Genomic DNA, 23858 nt, shown 5'->3' with positions numbered 1-23858 from the left:
TTCCGCATAGCAATGCAAAGGCTATGCGGACGTTCACACGTGTCCGTTCCGTACAGTACGGAGCCGGACCGGATCCGGACTCGGGACACTTTTCCAACATGCGCTATTTTTTGGGTCCGGATCTCCGGCCCACGCACCCGGACCGGAGCCGGACCTGAGCCTGACAGCACCATCCGGAACACAGAAACCAATGGGAAACGGAAGGCACAGAACACACTGCCTACAAACACCTGACTTTCTACCCCACTTCCTATGCGTATCCAAGCGGCCATTTCGGATGGGGACACATGGGCCAAGCATGTCTGGAGTGGAGCAGCAGTGACAGACGTGCTTGAGCTGTTTGGCAGAATGTCGGAGGTGGAGGTGAGGCCTACAGCGGAGGAATCTGATTCTACAGGTGCACCAGGTGCACCTTCTGCTGACCCCAACATTTTTTTATTTAAATTTCGCTATTTTTTGCCCACGGATCCGGATGGCAGCCTGATGCATGCCTGATGCAAACGGACCAGATCCGGATCGGATCCGGATCGGAACCACACGGTTCCGATCCGGATCAGGTCCTGATCCGATCAGGATCCGGTCCGTTTGCATGGCAAACCGCAAGTGTGAACGGGGCCTAACTATGTTGTGTTTTTTTTTTTTAATTTAGCTACATTAATGTTCATGTTGTATCCAGGCTTATTGGTTGTTTGCTCAGAACTACACGATTTTCTGCAAATGCCCCTTTAAAAAGTGATTTATAACATTATAATATTATTCTTGCGTTCCATATTTCCATGTTTTTAGCACCCTCTATACAAAGGACAGGATTGTATTTACTTTTGCAGCTGCTACTTTCAGTACCCCTGTCTAGTTTATTGCTGGATAGCATCTTTATTGTGAAAGGCTAGTCAGCTAGTGACTGTGTAATGGTAGTAGTGTAGTAGAGCCCGGTTATACAGAACTCAACTAACCAGCCGTCAGTGTGGTCATTTCTCCTGCAGCTCCTCCAACCCATCTATCAGGTGAATCTTAGAGATGCACATAAAAGAAAGGAGGAGTGCTCTGATAGTGATCACAGTTTTATTTGAACTTAAAGTGCACTTACTAGAAGTTAAAGGACAACTGTAGTGAAAGGTGTATGGAGGCTGCCATATTTATTTCCTATTAAACAATACCAGTTGCCTGGCAGCACTGCTGATATATTTAGTTTCAGCAGTGTCGGAATAACACCAGAAACAAGCATGCAACTAATCTTGTCAGATCTGACAATAATGTCAGAAATAAACACCTGAAATGTTGCATGCTTGTTCAAGGTCTATAGCCAAAAGCATTAGGGGCAGATGATCATATGGACTGACAGGCAACTGGTATTGCTTGAAAGGAAATAAATATGGCAGCCTCTATATACTTCTCACTACAGTTGTCCTTTAAATTAAACATGCTTCTCACGGTTTCATTGTGGAAGCCAGTCTCTTGAAACTCCTGGGACAGTGGTGTAGCAATAGGCGACGCAGAGGTTGCGACTGCACTGGGGCCCCTGGACCAGAGGGACCCACTAGGGGCCCTCCTTCATCCTTCTTAGCTTTTCATTGGTGCTATGCTGGTAATAAACACCTCCATACAGTATGTGCATTGCATAGTGGTAATCCATAACCGTTTCCTTACCCTAAATACAGCTCTCTAACACTGCAGCTTTCCTTGATTGATTTTGGGGCTCCATATCAATAGAGTGCATGGGGCCCCAAGCTCCTTAGTTACGCTACTGTCCTGGGACCTACAGCGCTGCTGGCCACAGCAGTCAGAGAGGCCACACATATGGATCTAGAGGGCTTATACCCCGGAGAAGCATGTCAAATGTAACTTCTAGTAAGTGCAATTTATTGTATTTTTAAGTTCAAATAAAACTGTGATCACTATTGGAGTTTGTGGTATTTCTACGGCTCCCCCAAGGTTAATATTCATTCAATTACTGTCGAGCATTTTAATACACAATTTATGGTATGTATATAGAGTGGGATATAGTACTTAATTAACTAGGCCTAGTTTTAACTCTGAGTCTCAAGCAACCAGATAGCATGCTTATCAGGCATCAGCCAATCCCTGTTGGTGCTGGATAGCAGAGACTCTACTGTAGTGTATATCACCTGTAGCTAGGACTTGTGTGAAACATCTGAAATTGTGAGTGCATGGATGTGCCTGCAACCTCATCAATAACTATAACTAACCTTTCAACTCCCATTATATGTGAAATATGACCTAGCTGATAGAGGCAACTCGTGCTACTGAAAACAGGACTTTAGATAGATCCCTAAAAAATTGTGCTGTCAGTGAACGGTGGATGTGGTTTTGAAGTGTTTAAATCTGTACATGAAAAGATATGCAGTTTGCTGAGATATTTAAGAGCAGGTTGGATCAGGCGATTATATGAAGCTATTATACCAGGGTAAATGATTTTCCAGGCAGGTAAAAATGAACATGCTGCATGAAGAGAGGACATCACTGTTATAACTTACATATGGAATTAGTATTATTTAATGGTATTTGGCTATTTCCCACGTGCTGTGCCAGTCTCTATGCTTTAATTGCTGAAGAGACCTATGTTCTGTTTATCCGGGTTTATATTCTTTTCTTGGCTAGATTCTCAGCTGGGGAGATGTTCCCCACAGATGCCGCCTCCCTCACATCCTCTCTTAGTAATCTGTGCAATTTCCATTTTCCACCAGTTCCCAAAAGAATAGCTATTGATTCCAATTGGATCCTTAGGGTTTTCATATTGTTCTGCAAAGTATATTCATGGGTTGCCATTGTTTTAGGTAGATAAAATACAGAACATATCAACAGTGAATTTAACAAAAATGTATAAAAAACCTAGGTTAATACTTGATATTTGATCTACTGTAATACTGTGCATGCCAGAGTGATGCCACTGATGTTCACATAGCTTTGTATTACATCAAGCAGTAAAAAGCGAATGTAGAGGTAGCGCCACTGCAATCCCTATCTAATGAAATCGGATGGAATATGTAGTAGTGTATGATGCATGATTCAGAGAAAAGTATTTTTTTGTACCTTGCAAATTATATTTAGTATCAGGTATTGATTGTTTTCCTGATCTGAAGGCTGATAGTGTATGGTAGCCTGATAACTACAAATATTCTTCATCAGAAAGTGGGGAGGGTAGAGAGGGGGTTAATATGTAATTCTGGAATTTATTATGCCTGGTACACACCATGCAATTTCCTGTCAGGTGGAAACAATTTTTTATGACAGGTCCGATCTGATTTCCATTGTTTTTCTGATTGATTTTGTACAGACGTGATTGGAAAATCGATCAGAAAAACAATCGGAAATCATATCGGACCTGTCAGAGATAACTGATTCGACCCGTCTATCTGAGAGTAAATTACATAATGTGTACCAGGCATTAAGCACACATAAGGAAATCTAAGATATTGCTACAACAAAACAATACTAACATCTATTAACCACTTATAGTTCACAATCACTCAATAAAACCATGTTCCTTTATTTTTAGTAAATCATTACAATCCTCATTGTTTATCCCACAAAAATCCTGGCTCCCTCTTTAAGGCTACTTTCACACCAAGACGTTGCGTTTTAGGGGACGTTAAAGAAAACCTGAACTGAAAATTAAAAGTCAAAATAAGCATACACAAGTCATACTTACCTTCCATGTAGTCTACTCCTCGGTGTCTTTCTCCTGCCCCACGTCCTGTTTGTTCACTGTGATCAAGGGAATTTTCCGTCCTCCATTTTGAAAATGGCCATTACCCCATGACAGCTTCCTGGTCAGCACACTGTTAAACTGTAACATCATCCACTTGAGCCATAGGGAAACATGGACATTACCGGGCATATCAGTTGTCCACTCAGCTATAACTGACAGCAACTGATATATAACTGACAGCAACTGATATATTTCAGTTCTGACAAAATGTTGTCAGAACTGAAAGGGATCATTGTCAGAAGAAAATGGTGAGCTTCTGAGAGGAACTGATGGCAAGGTAACTATTTAATGTTCATTTGAAGTTACCTCATGTGTTTATTTTAAATAATTTTACTCAGCACAGGTTCTCTTTAAGGTAGCATAACGTGCCCCTAACGCAACCCATGGTGGTGTTGAAGTTGGACGTCAGATTGAGCTGCCGTATGCGGCTCTCAAAGCAGCCGCTCCAGGATAGTGATGGGAAGTCCGGATCTTTTTTTTTTTTTTTCAAACAAATTTTATTTGAGTTTTCTTATTGTTCAACAGTGCTTTTAGGTATAAATACAGGATTACAAAGTGTTATATAGAAAACAGATGGGTTACAAGGTAACTTCCTTCTCTTGAAAATATAATGGTTGTGCAATACTGGAAGCTTAAGTAAATTCCCAATAATACAACGCATTGAACCAACATAGAATACACCATTGAACTAACCTTTCTTCCCCTTTCCCACCCTCTTCAACCCTTCCCTCCCTACCCCTGTCATCTCTGGTTCCCCTCTTTTTCTGTTTGCTTATGTCACCTCTAACTTTCCTAGTGTGCCGGACAATTGCTCCGTTAAATACCACTTTGTGTCTTTAAACGGTGATACCATCTCGATTATTTCTCTTTTAGAGAAGGTCTTTATAATATATTGTTTCCAGGTTTTGAAAAATGTTTTTGTTTTTTTATCCTTAAGTGTCATGGCCTCTAACCTGTCCATTCTCAGCAGCTGTATAAGTTCCTCTTTGACATCCCACACCGTGGGAGCGCTAGAATAGATCCACTTATTAAAGATCACTTTACGGGCGGCCATTATCATTAAGTGGGCCAAGTTAGGGATATTTACATTGGCTGTCGAGAGACTTTCCGAGGAAGGACTTCTTGATGGAGTATAATGGAATAACATCAGCAACGGATTTACTTCTGGTTTGAATTTGCTAATTGTATCAATATAATTTGCTACTTTGTTCCAAAAGGTTGATATTACTGGACAAGTCCAGAGACAGTGAAATAAGTCCGCCTCTGCAAGAGCACATTTTGGACATTCTGGAGAATAGTGCGCTGGAGGATTTTTGTACTTTATATTGAATGCATATTTGGCCCTATGTATAAGTTTTAGTTGTGATTCCCTCCAGTTCTCTCCTGGTATTAGTTTATAGGACGTGCGGTATCCTTCAATAATTTTTTTTCCTATGTCTTCCCCTGGAATATCTCTCGACCAGCGAGACAGATTGTGAAAGGCCTTGTTTATGATACGAATTTGTTGTAAACTTGTTTGTAGTGTGGAGAGGGATAGTTTATTAGTGTGTGGGGATATAAATTTATCAAAATCATTCAGAGAATATAATGATGGGGATTTACCCCCCTCATCTCGGACATAGGACTGCACTTGACCATAAAACAGGAAGTGCTGTTTAGGAATATCATATTTTGATCGAATTCCTAAAAAGGACATAAGTTTGCCTTCTCTCAGATCTATGAGATCTCCAAGTCTTTTTATTCCTTTTTTCTGCCATTCAAGAAAACCCCCATGGGCAATACTAGCTTGGAACCCCGGTAAACCCCATAGGGGCATATATTTAGACACCCGGTTGGATACATGAAATAACTTACATATTTCTTTCCATGCCACCACCGTGTCTTTAATTATTCTGCTTGATTTTGTTTTAGCGGGGAAGTCTTTTAGTGGGGTGTGAAGTAACCCAGTCAATTCCCAGGGTTCTGCGAAAGCTGATTCTAAAGTAAAATTAGAGTAGTAGCTAGTTCCATTTATCCAGTCTCTTATATTGCGCGTGAGGCACGCTAAGTTATACCACCGTATATTTGGTATCGCTAAGCCTCCCCAATCCTTTGGGAGGTGAAGCTTTGATAGTGCTATCCTGACTTTGCCTCGCCTCCAGAGAAAATCTGAAAAAGCTCTGTTTAATTGTTTTATATCTGAGTGTTTCAGTAATAAGGGTAGTGTTTGTAGAGGGTAAAGTAATCTTCCAAAACTCACTGATTTAATAAGGGCTGCCCTTCCCAGTCCGGATCTTTTTAAGAATTCAGGTCATTCGAATCGGATCGTTGAAAAGATCCAGATCTTTGAACCGAATCATTTGAATCATTTTACTAGGGAAGCAGACTGGGTGAAATGACTAGCAGGACAGGACTTTCCCTGCACTGTACATTCTGTATGTTCCTGTTTCTTCCAGACAGACATCCACTGTGAACCGAATCTTTCATTGGGATGATCCGGATGATTCGACTCACAAAAAAGATCCGGATCAAATAAACGATTTGTTCATGATCCGGACAACACTACGAGTCCCACCACGAGTCACCACAGTGCAGTGAATATTAATAAGCCATGTGGCTAGTCACTGAGCATGTGCAAACAATCTAACGCAGCTCTATAGGGGTATAACATACAGCATGCTGCACTTTTATTTAACGGCACATTGATTTTACAATGCTGTGAGTTAGGCTGTGTTACTGGCTGCTGTAACGTGGGACTTTAACGTCCCACTGTGAAACCAGCCTAAAGGAATCCAGAGATGAACGCTTTGGCACAAAATAAACATATCCCCCGATAGATTTTACAAAATAAATACTATACCAGGTATTTTCGCCACTCTGGTGTGCCTTTTTTGTGTTTTTTTACTAAAACTCCATGTAAAACACAGTTCATCAGAAAAGCATATTATGTAGTGGGCTGTGTGCAAAATGAAATCACCATTTCTCTTATTACTAACAAATATATGTTAAAAAAATGTTTTTCAATATATCCTTACATTAGCAGCTCCTCTCATCTCATCATAACTCTCTGTAATGCTGCAAGTAAACAGAACAGGAAAGCAGAGCCAGAAGGGGACAGGCTTGGGCTTGAAAAGACATCAGAGAAGACAGACTCAGCCATAACGATTCCTGAGCAAAGCCAGTCGGGGATTTTATCATGGCTGATATCAAGCATGCTGAGCAGTGAAGGAATAAACAGAGAGCAGGATAGGTGTTTTCTCTAATGTTCCCACTGATATATATGGTAAAATACATGAGGGTGCTTCTGGTTCACTTTAAATGAACCGAGTTAATGTGAACCCCCATAGCACCACAACGAGGTATATGCCATGCATACCACTTGCACATCTCAAGGATAATCTCCTATTTCACTGTGTTTCAGGCAATGAGGCAAATATAGTCTTTCTGCTTTGGGCCCGTTTCCACTATGGCGAATTTGCATGCATTAGCTGCATGTGAATTCGCATACGCAATGTATTTCAATGGGCATGTTTCCATTACAGGCAAAAAAAAGCCCAACCACCTCTGTAACAATTTTCTGCATGGTTTATGCATTTTCGTGTTCAGGTGTACGCGTTTTCACAAGCATAGGTCAATAGTGATGAATCACAACGGGAATATAAAAAAAATTGGTTACTTATGCGAATTCACATGAAAAAATCAGGGCTGTGGAGTCGGTACAAAAATTTTCCGACTCCAATTCCGACCCCTCACTTTATGAAACCACCAACTCCGACTCCAACTCCGAGTACCCAAAATGGCTCAGACTCCGACTCCTTAGTCTAATACTTACCAGCGCTGTGGATTTTGTACAAAAATCTTCCGACTCAGTTTATAAAATCACTGCCTCCAACTCCGACTCCAGGTCCCCAAAATTGATCCGACTCCTCGACTCCGACTCCAGCTCCGACTCCACAGCCCTGGAAAAAATGTCCACTAATGCACGCGTATGCATGTGAATTCACAGGTGTTTTTTTTCTATACGATTTTGTCTAGTTATAGTGGCCACTGGCTAGCCTATATAGTGGTAAAATAAATAAAGTGGTAAAACAAATCTTTGCATACCCATGTAACAAAGCAAGTACACTGTGCATAGTCCATTTTGCAACAAACTTCCAAGGAGCACAACAGTTTCTGCTCACAGCTCCAGTAGTCAAAATCCTTAAGTTATTTGACATTGATAGTTACTTGGCAAACCAGGTTCTTCGCTGCATACACAGCACCCACCACCTTTCCTGCATACAGCTTCTCTAGTCTCTGGCTCATCCTGACAATGCTCCACCAGCCAACCATGGCGTAGTATAAACAGGAGCCTGCTGATTGCACTGTGTTTTAGTGTCTGTGTTTGCCTCTTGTGGGATGAGAGACATACATATGGGGTCATGCCTGCATTGGATCCCACATTTTGTTTACACATTTTTCTTTGGGGGGCACCAGTGCCAGCTTTTAGCATGCACTCTGCCTACACTGGTCCCATTTCTTACATCGATGGCTTCCAGAAAGTTGTGAATGAATGAGAGAGAAAAAAGTGTAGTTTATGGTGGAGCCTTTCATGTCAGAGTGTTGACTCTGTGTTAGGAAGTGGACAGTGGGAGTAGTGTAAGTCTCTGGTTGGGTCGCCAATGGATGTAGTGTAAGTCTCTAGGTGGGTTGCCAATGGGGCTCATGTAATTCTCTGGGTAGGTGGCCAGTGGGTGTGGTGTAAGTCTCTGGGTGGGTGACCAGTGAAAATGTAGTAATTTATTAGGTAGGTGGCCAGTGGATATGGTGTAAGTCTGCGTGGTTGCCCAGTCGGTGTGGTGTAAGTCTCTCGGTCGGTGGGTGTGGTGCAAGTCTCTGCGTGGGTGGCCAGTCGGTGTGGTGTAAGTCTCTGGGTTGGTGGCAAGTGGAGGTGGTGTAATTCTCTGGGTGGGTGGATAGTGGGGGTGGTGTATGTCTATGGGTGGACAGTGGGGTGGTGTAAGTCTCTAGGTGGGTGGACAGTGGGAGTGTTGTAAGTCTCTGGCTGAGTGGACAGTGGGGTGGTGTAAGTCTCTGGGTGGGTGGACATTGGGGGGTAGTGTAAGTCTCTGGGTGGGTGGCCAGTCGGTGTGGTGTAAGTCTCTGGGTCGGTGGCCAGTGGATATGGTGTAAGTTTCTTTGTGGGTGGACAGTGGGAGTGGTGTAAGTCTCTGGATGGGTGGACAGAGAGGGTGGTGTAAGTCTCTGGGTGGGTGGACAGTGGGAGTGGTGTAAGTCTCTAGCTGAGTGGACAGTGGAGTGGTGTAAGTCTCTGGGTGGGTGGACATTGGGGGGTGGTGTAAGTCTCTGTGTGGGTGGACAGTGGGGTGGTGTAAGTCTCTGGGTAGGTGGACATTGGGGGGTAGTGTAAGTCTCTGGGTGGGTGGCCAGTCGGTGTGGTGTAAGTCTCTGGGTCGGTGGCCAGTGGATATGGTGTAAGTTTCTTTGTGGGTGGACAGTGGGAGTGGTGTAAGTCTCTGGATGGGTGGACAGAGAGGGTGGTGTAAGTCTTTGGGTGGGTGGACAGTGGGAGTGGTGTAAGTCTCTGGCTGAGTGGACAGTCGATTGGTGTAAGTCTCTGGGTGGGTGGACATTGGGGGGTGGTGTAAGTCTCTGTGTGGGTGGACAGTGGGGTGGTGTAAGTCTCTGGGTGGGTGGACAGTGGGGGTGGTGTAAATCTCTGGGTGGGTGGATAGTAAGTGTGGTGCAAGTCTCTGGGTGGGTGGACAGTGGTAGTGGTGTAAGTCTCTGGGTGGGTGGATAGTGGGGGTGGTGTAAGTCTCTGGGTGGGTGGACAGTGGGGGTGGTGTAAGTCTCTGGGTGGATAGTGGGGGTGGTGTAAGTCTCTGGGTGGGTGGACAGTGGTAGTGGTGTAAGTCTCTGGATTGGTGGCCAGTGGGGGTGGTGTAAGTCTCTGGGTGGGTGAACAGTGGGGGTGGTGTAAGTCTGTGGGTGGGTGGACAGTGGGGGTGGTGTAAGTCTCTGGGTGGGTGGATAGTGGGGGTGGTGTAAGTCTTTGGGTGGGTGGATAGTGTGGGTGTGTAAGTCTCTGGGTGGGTGGACAGTGGATATGGTGTAAGTTTCTTTGTGGGTGGACAGTGGGAGTGGTGTAAGTCTCTGGATGGGTGGACAGAGGGGGTGGTGTAAGTCTCTGGGTGGGTGGACAGTGGGAGTGGTGTAAGTCTCTGGCTGGCTGAGTGGACAGTGGAGTGGTGTAAGTCTCTGGGTGAGTGGACATTGGGGGGTGGTGTAAGTCTCTGTGTGGGTGGACAGTGGGGTGGTGTAAGTCTCTGGGTGGGTGGACAGTGGGGGTGGTGTAAATCTCTGGGTGGGTGGATAGTAAGTGTGGTGCAAGTCTCTGGGTGGGTGGACAGTGGTAGTGGTGTAAGTCTCTGGGTGGGTGGACAGTGGGGGTGGTGTAAGTCTCTGGGTGGGTGGACAGTGGTAGTGGTGTAAGTCTCTGGATTGGTGGCCAGTGGGGGTGGTGTAAGTCTCTGGGTGGGTGGACAGTGGGGGTGATGTAAGTCTCTCGGTGGGTGGACAGTGGGGGTGGTGTAAGTCTGTGGGTGGGTGGACAGTGGGGGTGGTGTAAGTTCTGGGTGGGTGGATAGTGGGGGTGGTGTAAGTCTCTGGGTAGGTGGACAGTGGGGTGGTGTAAGTCTCAGGGTGGGTGGACAGTGGGGTGGTGTAAGTGTCAGGGTGGGTGGACAGTGGGGTGGTGTAAGTCTCAGGGTGGGTGGACAGTGGGGTGGTGTAAGTCTATGGGTGGGTGGACAGTGGGTTGGTGTAAGTCTCTGGGTGGGTGGACAGTGGGGTGGTGTAAGTCTCTGGGTCGGTGGCCAGTGGATATGGTGTAAGTTTCTTTGTGGGTGGACAGTGGGAGTGGTGTAAGTCTCTGGATGGGTGGACAGAGGGGGTGGTGTAAGTCTCTGGGTGGGTGGACAGTGGGAGTGGTGTAAGTCTCTGGCTAAGAGGACAGTGGAGTGGTGTAAGTCTCTGGGCGGGTGGACATTGGGGGGTGGTGTAAGTCTCTGTGTGGGTGAACAGTGGGGTGGTGTAAGTCTCTGGGTGGGTGGGTGGGTGGACAGTGGGGGTGGTGTAAATCTCTGGGTGGGTGGATAGTAAGTGTGGTGCAAGTCTCTCGGTGGGTGGACAGTGGTAGTGGTGTAAGTTTCTGGATTGGTGGCCAGCGAGGGTGGTGTAAGTCTCTGGGTGGGTGGCCAGTGGGGGTGATGTAAGTCTCTCGGTGGGTGGACAGTGGGGGTGGTGTAAGTCTTTGGGTGGGTGGATAGTGTGGGTGTGTAAGTCTCTGGGTGGGTGGACAGTGGATATGGTGTAAGTTTCTTTGTGGGTGGACAGTGGGAGTGGTGTAAGTCTCTGGATGGGTGGACAGAGGGGGTGGTGTAAGTCTCTGGGTGGGTGGACAGTGGGAGTGGTGTAAGTCTCTGGCTGGCTGAGTGGACAGTGGAGTGGTGTAAGTCTCTGGGTGAGTGGACATTGGGGGGTGGTGTAAGTCTCTGTGTGGGTGGACAGTGGGGTGGTGTAAGTCTCTGGGTGGGTGGACAGTGAGGGTGGAGTAAATCTCTGGGTGGGTGGATAGTAAGTGTGGTGCAAGTCTCTGGGTGGGTGGACAGTGGTAGTGGTGTAAGTCTCTGGGTGGGTGGACAGTGGGGGTGGTGTAAGTCTCTGGGTGGGTGGACAGTGGTAGTGGTGTAAGTCTCTGGATTGGTGGCCAGTGGGGGTGGTGTAAGTCTCTGGGTGGGTGGACAGTGGGGGTGATGTAAGTCTCTTGGTGGGTGGACAGTGGGGGTGGTGTAAGTCTGTGGGTGGGTGGACAGTGGGGGTGGTGTAAGTTCTGGGTGGGTGGATAGTGGGGGTGGTGTAAGTCTCTGGGTAGGTGGACAGTGGGGTGGTGTAAGTCTCAGGGTGGGTGGACAGTGGGGTGGTGTAAGTGTCAGGGTGGGTGGACAGTGGGGTGGTGTAAGTCTCAGGGTGGGTGGACAGTGGGGTGGTGTAAGTCTATGGGTGGGTGGACAGTGGGTTGGTGTAAGTCTCTGGGTGGGTGGACAGTGGGGTGGTGTAAGTCTCTGGGTCGGTGGCCAGTGGATATGGTGTAAGTTTCTTTGTGGGTGGACAGTGGGAGTGGTGTAAGTCTCTGGATGGGTGGACAGAGGGGGTGGTGTAAGTCTCTGGGTGGGTGGACAGTGGGAGTGGTGTAAGTCTCTGGCTAAGAGGACAGTGGAGTGGTGTAAGTCTCTGGGTGGGTGGACATTGGGGGGTGGTGTAAGTCTCTGTGTGGGTGAACAGTGGGGTGGTGTAAGTCTCTGGGTGGGTGGGTGGACAGTGGGGGTGGTGTAAATCTCTGGGTGGGTGGATAGTAAGTGTGGTGCAAGTCTCTCGGTGGGTGGACAGTGGTAGTGGTGTAAGTTTCTGGATTGGTGGCCAGCGAGGGTGGTGTAAGTCTCTGGGTGGGTGGCCAGTGGGGGTGATGTAAGTCTCTCGGTGGGTGGACAGTGGGGGTGGTGTAAGTCTCTGGGTGGACTTTTTTATTAAAGAAAAACTCAAGTGGCATACAATAAATAAGTAGGATAAAAATATGCCATTAAATCCAAGCATGACAACACATAGCATACAATATAGTAAGAAAATAAAAGTATGCAACGCATCTTATATAAACAAAAAAGCCATGGGATAATCTATCCCAACAAACTGCCACAGTTTAAACAACATATTAAGTGCAAATTAATTCAGCATAATTCGTACTTCATAATTATACAAAAAATCTAGAACAAGCCACTCTATATAAAAGAATAGCCAGTATACCCAGAATCAACTGATGAGAGGACATCACGCATTCACATTCAAAACAACAGGATAACTAGACAAAAAAGAGAAATAAAAAAACACATAACATTGACCACCACCTAAAAAAGAACACATGTCAACACCTACACTACGCCATATACACAACAGGACAAAAAGAATATAAAGGAAAAATAAAGGACATATAACATATACCACCACCCAAAAAGGTGAAGACAACAACCTACATCACCATACATTCCACATGCATACCGCGAGACTTTTACGCTCGCATAATGAGAACAACATAAGACTGAGGACCTACATAATACGGGACAAAAATTAAAAATAAATTCCCTGACGAGACAAGACCTCACTCACCAACAGGTAAAAAGAAACATAAAGGGACACTCCCCTTGTGCCTGCGGCCAGACTTCAAAAATACAAGAAAAATCAAAAACTACGGTGAAAAGGAGAAGAAATAGAATAGCTCTGCACCCAGGAGAGACTTCCACCAGTTCAAGGAGGCTTGATGTTCTGCCACGCAAGAACCCAAGCCCCTCTCCCCAGTTTCTTCCTCTCCAAGTACCGAATGCTCCCCACCTCACCCAGAATGTTGCTCACCACCACCTGGACGGGCAAGAGTTGCTTCCTAATAGCTAAATCACACCGTGCCAACCATAAGTGTGTCCTAACCACTAAACTAACTACATATAACGTGCACAAATCATATCCCTGGCGCTGAATGAAAGCCCCATAGGCCCACTCGGCATAACTGAGATGCGCCAGGAACGGGATATTCAGGGCCCTCCCCACTTGTTCATACACCTCTATGTTGAAAGGACACGACATCAGGAAATGGTCCATGGTCTCCTCAACAGGGCACTCCTGCCGAGGACACGCACGGTTCGCCGCATCCCGACACTTCACGTTCCCTCCAACATAGAGCTTACCCTGGAAGGTGAGCCAGGCGATGTCCCACAATTTGTTCGGAACCCGCGATGAATTTAACAAACGCAAACCATCCTCCAAAATTGTGCCTGGGCAATCCCTCAAGGCCAGAGAGTCATGAAAGTGCGAGTCCATCACCCTAGCCAACAGGGCTTTCCTGTCGACCGATCTGATGTCCTCCACCGTCAATCCCCACTGCAGCAGTTTCTTCATGCACGGTAAAACATAGGCCGGAAGATAGCCACGACGTATTCTCAGACTCTTCACTGGGCCACCGCTCTTCCATTCTCTAAGGTAAGGCTCACACCAAGTCTGGAAGATCTCTACCCAACTAGGCGGGCTCTCTAACAGTATGCTACCAATATTGTGTTTAATAAAAATTAGAGAGAAAAACACAATCGGGTTGACCATACCTAAGCCACCCTCCCGCCTAGTTTTGTAGGTGACATTTCTACGCACCAGGTTCAGTCTGTTTCCCCACAACATTAGGAAAAACAAACTATTGACCCTGGTGTACAGAGATGCTGGCAAAATCGCAACATAGCTGACATATAACAATATTGGCACCAAATAGCTTTTGATCAAGTCAACTCTTTCCCTGAAGGTCAAACTCCAACCTTTCCAGCGTACCACTTTCCTGTCGACATCAGACAGCTTGCTCTCCCAATTTCGCAGGCCATAATCGCCTAGGCCGAATTTGATGCCGAGGATTTTAATTTCTTCTTGAGGCATGGGAAAGGATCCGGGAAGTCGAAAGGACTCTCCAATTTTTCCCATCCAAAGCGTCTCACATTTATCTGGATTGATCTTTGAACCAGACGCCAACGAGTACCTGGTGATCTCATCAGCAACCACCGACGCCTCCTCTGCATCAGAGATCACCACGGTAACATCATCAGCGTAGGCTATTACCTTCAGAGGCGAGCTCCCAAAGATGCCAGTCGGAACCCCACTAAGCACGCTGCCATCTAGCCTCCTCACGAAAGGGTCGATGGCAAACACGTACAGCAAGGAACTCAACGGACACCCCTGGCGGACCCCCGAGCTCACCTCGAAAGGCTGGGGGACCCATCCATTGATCAACATGAAACTTTCTGCCTTTCTGTACAAAGTCTGCAGCCAATCAACAAACCCCCCCTGCAAACCATACACAGTAAGTAGTCGCCATAGGTACTGATGATTGACTCGATCAAAAGCCTTAGATTGGTCCAACGTCAGCAAGTACTTTCCCCAACGTTCAGCCCTGCACCGCTCCAGGCCCTCCCGGACAGCCAACAATGCTGAGAGTGTGCTCCTACCCACAACAGAACAGTGCTGATAGCGGGAAAGTACATCTGTCACCTGGGACAAACGCCAGAACAAAACTTTTGCCAAGATCTTCCTGTCGACGTTGAGAAGGCTGATGGGACGCCAATTCTCAATCATCTCAGGGTCACGACCTTTTGACAACAGGATCACCGCAGATTGCCTCATGGAGGGTGGTAACTGGCCCTCAGCAAGGCAATCATTGAAAGCACCGGCCAATTGAGGGGCCAAGATGGACACGAAGGCCTTGTAAAACTCAGCCGTCAGTCCATCCGGACCCGGAGTCTTTTTAGGCGCAAGGCCACCAATGGCCCTTGCTACTTCATCTGCGGTGATCTCTGAGGTCCAATCTAGGGCAGAAACGTCAACATCTCCCAGACCTGGTGTGGAGACCAAGAAGTCCTCCATCCTCGCCTGATCAAGTGGCTTCTCCCCAAGCAAGTCAGCATAAAACTCTCTAGCGATGCCTAGGATCCCTGACCTGGACTTCACCAGAGACCCCGAGGCATCCCTGAGACCAATGACCGTCTTAAGCGCCGCACTTTGTTTAAAACTCTGATAAGGGTCTGGCGAGCGGTATTTACCATGATCCCTTTCCAGAGTCAAAGAAGCCAGCCGGTCGTATTGCTGCTGCTTGAGTTGAAGTTTGACCTCGGAGATCTCCCCCGGATCTCCGCCCTCAGAGACGAGGACAGTCAACCTCTCCCTTAGCCGCCGGTAAGCGAGATTTCTATCAATGCTTCTACGAGATGCTAGACCCTTGAAGAGTCCAACTGTTATGATCGCTTCTGCAGCGTTTACTGCTGACTGCAGTGGTATTGCAAACCAAACAGTTCTAATGTCATTACATGCATTTGCTTGCATAGTTTGGTTTGCACTTAAACTAGTTGCTGATTCCATCTGCAGTCGCTCTGAAGTTAATGACAGTTTAATATGCTTTTGTGTAAACAAACATTGTCTGCTGCAGTGGAGGGGCAGTCCCTTTCCTGCAGGCTGCATATCATTGTCTGCCTTTTCCTGCTATCAGCCTGTGATTAATTACCATTCACTTGTGTGGGAGTCTGCAGGTCTGCTCCCATTGGATGACCTCAGTATAAAGAACTGCTTCCTGCAATGCCTCATGGGCTACCATAGTTTCAGACTCTATCTGTTACTCTGCTCGTGCCCCACCTCGTTCCTGGTCCGTGTGGACTGCGCTGACTCCTGCGAAGGGGTCAGCGAGTTCTCCTAGTTCTGCTCTTGTTCTAGAAGTTGCTACTTGCTTGTCTTGTGTCATATATTGGTTCATCGCCAATATATACGCATACTTGCGCATTTTGTTATTTTCCTTGTATTCGTGTTACGTTAATATATCAGTGTCGCTGATATATACGTACACGAACTGTTTATTTCCTGTGTTCAGTTAGTCAGTTTTCCAGCACGTTTTGGTAGTTTGCGCGTATCGTGAACACCCGTGCTGAGCTAGTTATCCTGTTCCTGGTCCTGTTTGTGGATTGCGTTCATCTCTGCGAAGAGATAACGAATCCTTCTGAATCCTGTTCCTGGTCCTGTTTGTGGATTGCGTTCATCTCTGCGAAGAGATAGCGAATCCTTCTGAGTCCTGTTCCCTGTATTACTTCAGTCTTAGTCAGAGTTCCTGCTTATGTCATATATCGGTTCATTGCCAATATATACATATGTTAGTCAGACGTTACGAATAGTTTCATTGATAGCTGTAATTGTAATACGCTAGGAAAACATACTTATTGTATATTTATCTGTGTTACGTTCATCTATCTCGATCCTGCTGTTTCCTGTCTCTCCTGTCCTGTCTTTGTGAGGCACGCCATCGCCGCAACGCATTGGCTGCCTCATTCCAGTCTGTCTGGTTTTGGACGCTTGCTGTCGCTAAGTAATCGCTAGCTAGCAAGCGTTCATTCTGTCTACCTGTCCTGATCTCCTCAGTCCTGGTTTATGCGCTCAGCGCTACTTTGCGCTGAGACGTTATTACGAAAGTGTTTGTGGCTGTTCAGATCTGCACCGGCTCTGTGCACCACAATCTCCTATTGGAGTCAGTCCTCTCCTCCACTAAACTGGGGATATCCTGATCCCTTGTGCTGGTGTGTGTACCTCCTTCACGTCAGCTTATGTGTTGTATGCTGACTGTGGAGATTACACCCCCAAGCTTAACATTATGGTAGCCCCATTACCAATCCCCATTGTGGGGGGGGTTCCCAGCAAAAATGACACTGTTTGTTATGGTTCCTGTTCCTTTAAGAAATTTGAGAAGCTCAATTCTGAAACAGAAAATGAGTTTTTTTCTGAATGTGCCAGGTTCCTGGCCAATCCTGAGCTCCAGGCTACTCCTGTTTCAACGTGGGCCCCCCAGCTAGTTTATGTTTTATTTAAGGGAAGATTGTTTCAGTGGGCCTACGATGTCTTGGATCATACCAATTTAAAAGAAAGACCACTGGAATTTCTAGCGTTTGTGATTCATAACTGGCTGCGCAAAACCGATTTGCCTAGCCCTTTTGATAAGCTCCTGGCAGCTTGTCAATCAGCTGCTCCTTCTACTGCCTACAAAAATAATCAGCAAGCAGATAATTGTTCTGATAACTTTTCTTCTGCTAAGGCAGCAGGGTCTAAAGCCAAACGTAAACGCTCCAAAAGAAAAGCGTTACAATCAGCGGAGTCGTTGCCCTTGGCGACTGCGCATCAGATCTGTAATGAGACTCCGCCAGTAGTAGATAATGAAATTCAGTCACCATTCAGGGGAGTCAAATGGACCTATGAAACTACTAATGAACTTTCATTGCTAGCCAGGGAAAATAAAAGTTCTTGTTTAAATGAATTATCTGAATATGATTATGAAGATATATTACAGAGTATTGAACAGATCAATTTATTCGTGCAGCAAGGGAGATTTGCATACACTACAGTTCAATACTTGCTACAGGTATTGGAGATCCTTAGGAATAAGAAATCGGCCAATCACCTGCTAAATAACCCAATGTATGTTTCTGCCACTAACACATTTGCAAACTATGATCAGCCGGAATGCTCAGCTGTTAAATATGCATGGGATCCTCCATTTGAGAAAGGAGAGATGGAAGCTCTGGTCTATGAATGGAAGAAAGATGCAAGTTCATTTTGTCAGTTTTACAGTGCAAAAAGTGAATTAGTATTGAATGCATGCATTAAGTCTGCCTATAACCTAATAAAAACTGGTGTGTGTGGGTATGACTTTGTGGCTCCATTGATCGATGTGTGGAGAATGATTCTGGACGATTTTTATGCAATTCAATCAGTTGATACCAGGGAAGACACACTGTCAAGTGGAGATTGTTCCACTTCCTCAGTTCCTGAGGACTCGCCTGCTTCAGCACTTTTGGCTGATTCAGCGAGTGATTCAGAGCTCCTTTTGTGTGAAATTGAAGTTCCTGTAATTCCACCCTGTACCATGGATAACTCAGTGTTACTTCCCAGTAAGACAGAAATTACTAATACTTCCTTAATCTTGCCCTGCACAAATTTCTCAGCAGAGGACCCAGAGGTCCTGCTGACTTTCGAGTCCAGCCTAGCCAGTACTCATGACTCTTTGTTTAGTGAAACAGACACCAGAAAAATCTTGCCTGTCTCTGCAAACACTTCTGCAGAAATTACCTGTGTTAATAAAGTTCAACTCCTGTCTGATTCAGCAGATGCCAATAGATGCATTATATCAATTTCCGAGTCCCAGCAATCCTGTCTAGTAAACTCAGAACCCCAGCATCTGAATTTTCCAATTTTACAAATGAATGGTGATTCAGATGCGCAAACATTGTGTCTTGATCTTCCTGTTTCTACACCTCGCTCTAGTTTCGTGAATAGCTCAGAGCATCTGCTATGTGAACCTGAAATCGCAGAATTATTACCTTGTTCAGAAAATTTTCCAATAAATTTGCCCTGTACCATGAATTGTGCAGTAGATCTCTCCAATGAAACTCAGGTCACAGAATCATTATGCTGTCCAGCAGGTGCTTCCATGGTTTTGCCCTGCAATATGGACTGTTCAGTGATCCTGTCCAGTGAAGCTGTGGTCGCAGAGTCTTATGCTTCACCCAGTACTTTGGATACTTTAAACCCTCTAGCAGAGGAGGCTGAAGCACTGCTTACCTCAGTTGGTGTTGCAGTAATATTCACTTGTCTAGCAGCTGTTTTGGAATTACAGTCTGCTCTAATAAAACTTGATGAATTTCTGCCCAGCGAAGCAGAAGCCATTGAAATATTGTCCTCGTCAGCAAGTGTGTTAGATACCTTGCCCTGTACACAGTCTGATTTAACCAATGTTGTTGAGTCCCTCTCCAGTGTTGTAACAGCCGAGGAACTCCAGCCCTGTCCTCTGAATGTTTCAAAAGTCTTGCCCTGTAACATGGATAATTCTGACTCGCTGGAAAAAATAATAGAAATCTCAGAATTTCAGTCCGGGTTAATGAGTGTTTCTGAAACCCAGCCCTGTATCCTGGAAAATTCTGGTTCTCTGGCCGGTGTGGCAGAAGTTCCTGAGTCCCCTTCCTGTCCAGTGAGTTACTCAGTTTTGCCTAGTTCAGTGGGGATTGCTGCACTACTGACTTGTTTTGCAGCCCTTCATGAGCTCCAATCCAGTGTATTTGATGAGTCTCTGTCTAGTCCAGAAGAAGTTATGGGAACCCTGTCTAGTTCGGTGCATACATCAGAAGATTTGTCCTGTCTTGTAAATGCCCCTGAACATGATTTGTTAATAACTTTGCTGGAATCAGAGACATCTAAGTCTGATCCTGCATTTTTTAGTGAGAATCCAGTAACTGTGAAGTCTAGTCATGATGATTTTTTTTTGCCCAGTCCTGGTTTCGGTCTTACCTTGACTGACTTTGAGGTTTGCAGTTCCTTGACATGCCCAGAAGTCTCTCTTGTGCCGGTGTGCCCAGATGTGCTTCGTATACCAGAGTGCCCAAGTGTGTCTGTGTTGGCGTGCTCACACGCTTCCCTAGTGGAGACATGTTCTGATGTTGCCGGTTGGCCTGCATGCCCAGAGATGGTTCTGGTCCCTAAAAACCCTGATCTTGATGTTTGTCCTTGTGACCCTGACTCTAGAGTTGCCCTGGGTTCCATAGGGGTTCTTGATAGTTCTCCATGTGAGCCTAAGGGGCGTTCTGACCTGTGGGGATCTCTTTGGAGCTTCCAAGTGTTCTGGGAGATCTCTAAGGAAACTTGTCCTGGTACCTTGGACTGGTTCAACGGTGGGTTTTGTGTTGGTGGGGACAGTTCCGGTGGGCATTGCAAAGGCTTTGGCGTTTTTGGACAGTCCCGAGAAGGCGGTGGGTATCGCTCAGAGAGTTTCTGGGGGCTTTTCTCTGGAAGTCGTGGTTCTGATGGGTATCACACTGAGGCTTGTAGCGCTGACGGGCATGGTTCGGTAGGTTCTGGTTCCAATTGGTCTAGTTTTGGTGAGACTGATTCGGGAATTTGGTTTTGTCGGACGGATCCGACCTTCATGAATTTTCAGTCAGATCAGTTTGCTGGATTTCCCACTTCTGATTTTTTGGTTTGGGTGGTTCAGGAGAAATATGTCAGTTTTCATAGGCGTCCAGAGGCCGCGTTTAAGGGAGGGGGTACTGTTATGATCGCTTCTGCAGCGTTTACTGCTGACTGCAGTGGTATTGCAAACCAAACAGTTCTAATGTCATTACATGCATTTGCTTGCATAGTTTGGTTTGCACTTAAACTAGTTGCTGATTCCATCTGCAGTCGCTCTGAAGTTAATGACAGTTTAATATGCTTTTGTGTAAACAAACATTGTCTGCTGCAGTGGAGGGGCAGTCCCTTTCCTGCAGGCTGCATATCATTGTCTGCCTTTTCCTGCTATCAGCCTGTGATTAATTACCATTCACTTGTGTGGGAGTCTGCAGGTCTGCTCCCATTGGATGACCTCAGTATAAAGAACTGCTTCCTGCAATGCCTCATGGGCTACCATAGTTTCAGACTCTATCTGTTACTCTGCTCGTGCCCCACCTCGTTCCTGGTCCGTGTGGACTGCGCTGACTCCTGCGAAGGGGTCAGCGAGTTCTCCTAGTTCTGCTCTTGTTCTAGAAGTTGCTACTTGCTTGTCTTGTGTCATATATTGGTTCATCGCCAATATATACGCATACTTGCGCATTTTGTTATTTTCCTTGTATTCGTGTTACGTTAATATATCAGTGTCGCTGATATATACGTACACGAACTGTTTATTTCCTGTGTTCAGTTAGTCAGTTTTCCAGCACGTTTTGGTAGTTTGCGCGTATCGTGAACACCCGTGCTGAGCTAGTTATCCTGTTCCTGGTCCTGTTTGTGGATTGCGTTCATCTCTGCGAAGAGATAACGAATCCTTCTGAATCCTGTTCCTGGTCCTGTTTGTGGATTGCGTTCATCTCTGCGAAGAGATAGCGAATCCTTCTGAGTCCTGTTCCCTGTATTACTTCAGTCTTAGTCAGAGTTCCTGCTTATGTCATATATCGGTTCATTGCCAATATATACATATGTTAGTCAGACGTTACGAATAGTTTCATTGATAGCTGTAATTGTAATACGCTAGGAAAACATACTTATTGTATATTTATCTGTGTTACGTTCATCTATCTCGATCCTGCTGTTTCCTGTCTCTCCTGTCCTGTCTTTGTGAGGCACGCCATCGCCGCAACGCATTGGCTGCCTCATTCCAGTCTGTCTGGTTTTGGACGCTTGCTGTCGCTAAGTAATCGCTAGCTAGCAAGCGTTCATTCTGTCTACCTGTCCTGATCTCCTCAGTCCTGGTTTATGCGCTCAGCGCTACTTTGCGCTGAGACGTTATTACGAAAGTGTTTGTGGCTGTTCAGATCTGCACCGGCTCTGTGCACCACAATCTCCTATTGGAGTCAGTCCTCTCCTCCACTAAACTGGGGATATCCTGATCCCTTGTGCTGGTGTGTGTACCTCCTTCACGTCAGCTTATGTGTTGTATGCTGACTGTGGAGATTACACCCCCAAGCTTAACACCAACACTACGTCTTTTGACTTCTTCCCACCACTCAGACCTATTGTTAAAACAGTCCAGGATGGAAACCTGTGCCTGAAAAAACTCCTCAAAGGATCGTCTCACCTCATCTTCCAGCAACAGGGTCGAATTCATCCTCCAAATACCCCGTCCTCTGGGAGGAGCGTCTGAAGCATTCAAGCCCACCGACAGAATAACGTGATCAGAGAACTCCACCGCCAACAACTTAGGAGTTGAAGTGATGAGGCTCTCCGAAACAAAAAACCTATCTAACCTAGACCTACAGCTACCTCTATAAAAGGTGAAACCCGTGAGATCCGGGGAGTGACGAACGTGCACATCCACCAGATCAGCCTCACTAACTAGCTTAACTAAATACGTACTATCTGTACCTATCCGGACCTGGGCCCTTGCCCTGTCCTTGGCCCTAGTGATGGTGTTAAAATCACCACCCAGGATCACAGGATAGGCTGAAAAAAGGAATGGCCTGATCTGCATAAAGAGGCGCTTTCTCGCCCCCAAACATTTGGGGTCGGCATAGATGTTGATTAGCCTGAGATCCTGCCCCCTCATGCAGACGTCCAAGACCAGACACCTACCCATCTCTACCTCAATTACTCGCCGGCACGTTACCATATCGGCCCTAAAAAGGACCGCCACACCACTACCAGGCTCTCCCGCAAGAGACCAAAAACTCGGACCAGACACCCAGTCCCTCTCAGCTAACCAGAGGTCAGCCGTAGAGGTGAGCCTGGTCTCCTGCAGAAAAAACATGTCAGCCTCATGGGCAGCCAAAATCGAGAAAGCCAATTTTCGAGCTCTGGTCATTTTAATGCTGGCAACGTTGATCGTTGCCAACATGAGTGGTGGGGGAACTGCCATCAGAATAATTTAAGGTTTCCTTTTACGTTTCTTTAGACACAGACAATAAAGAAAATAAGAAGGACAACGTTTACTAAGAGAAAGAAACACCAACACGACTACAATGCCCCCTCACCAGGAACTGAGACTTCAGTGACCATCCCTTCCTATTCCGAAGCAAGGGGAGAGGTGGCCAACACCTCAAACCGATTTGCCAAACTCAAATCTTTACTCCTCTGCCTTCTCTGAGAGGCAGCTGCCCTATTGGCCTCCCCTTTTTCTTCAGGGAGGGGTTTAGTTATGGGCTTTACTCCCTTCTTTTTCTTTATTTTGAGCCGTTGTTCCAGGTACTCTAGCTCATCCTGGGATAGGAACTTTCGACTCGAGGGAGAAAAGGCCGCATTAGTCGGCATGGGACTTGAAAATGCATATGCGGACGGGATAGGACAAGTTGAAACAAAGGCACCTTCAGAGGTGGATTGGGCATGGGGAGGGAAAGGAGGTAGGACAGAGTCAGGGGGGTCAGGGAGAGGGGGAGGAACTACCGGGGCTGGGGACTCAGGGATGGGGAGGGATATATCAGGGGCTGGGGGACCAGGGGAAGGAAGGGACACAACAGGGGCTGGGGGACCAGAGGAGGGAGGGGCGGTAGCAGGGGCCTGGCCCTCAGGAGGGGAAGGGGACACAGCAGGGGCTGAGGGGGCAGGGGTGGGAGGGGGCAGATTAGAGCCACCTGTTGGAGAACCGGTGGTAGGAGGGACCTTCGTCCTCCTAGGAGTGGGTTGAGGAACCTTCAAGGGTTCCTCCGCAGGAGCAGTAGAGAGAGGTCTAAGACCTCCTCCCCCCCTACTCCTCGCAGGTTTGAGTCGTTGTTCCTTGGGAGGAGGGTTGCTGTCACCCTGAGCAGCACTCAGGTCCAAGCTGCCTATTTGAGGCCCTGCCGGCTGAAAGAGAACCAGAGGAAGGGGCAACAAGTGACGAGGTAACAACAGACGTAGACACGTTAAGGGCTGAGGCAGACTGAACAGACACACTGGGGGTAGACACTGAGACTTCCTGGCTCTCTTCCATATTAGCCAACAGGGCTCTCTTCAGATCCGAGGGCATTGTCGTCCAGGAAGTCGGGCACTCCGTGTAAGGATGGCCGAATTCAAAACAGAAATTGCATTTTATCCTCTTACA

At 46.5% G+C, this 23858-nt stretch overlaps 1 protein-coding gene across 2 annotated transcripts in view; it reads left to right on the top strand.

Annotated features, from left to right (window-relative positions):
• LOC137521406 (zinc finger protein 664-like) overlaps positions 1-23858 on the top strand; it is a 112976-nt gene that overhangs the window by 52939 nt on the left and 36179 nt on the right. The window lies entirely within an intron of this gene.

Source organism: Hyperolius riggenbachi, chromosome 6 (genome assembly GCF_040937935.1).
Source record: "Hyperolius riggenbachi isolate aHypRig1 chromosome 6, aHypRig1.pri, whole genome shotgun sequence".
Classification (NCBI taxonomy): domain Eukaryota; kingdom Metazoa; phylum Chordata; class Amphibia; order Anura; family Hyperoliidae; genus Hyperolius; species Hyperolius riggenbachi.
This window is presented reverse-complemented; position numbering and strand designations above follow the sequence as displayed.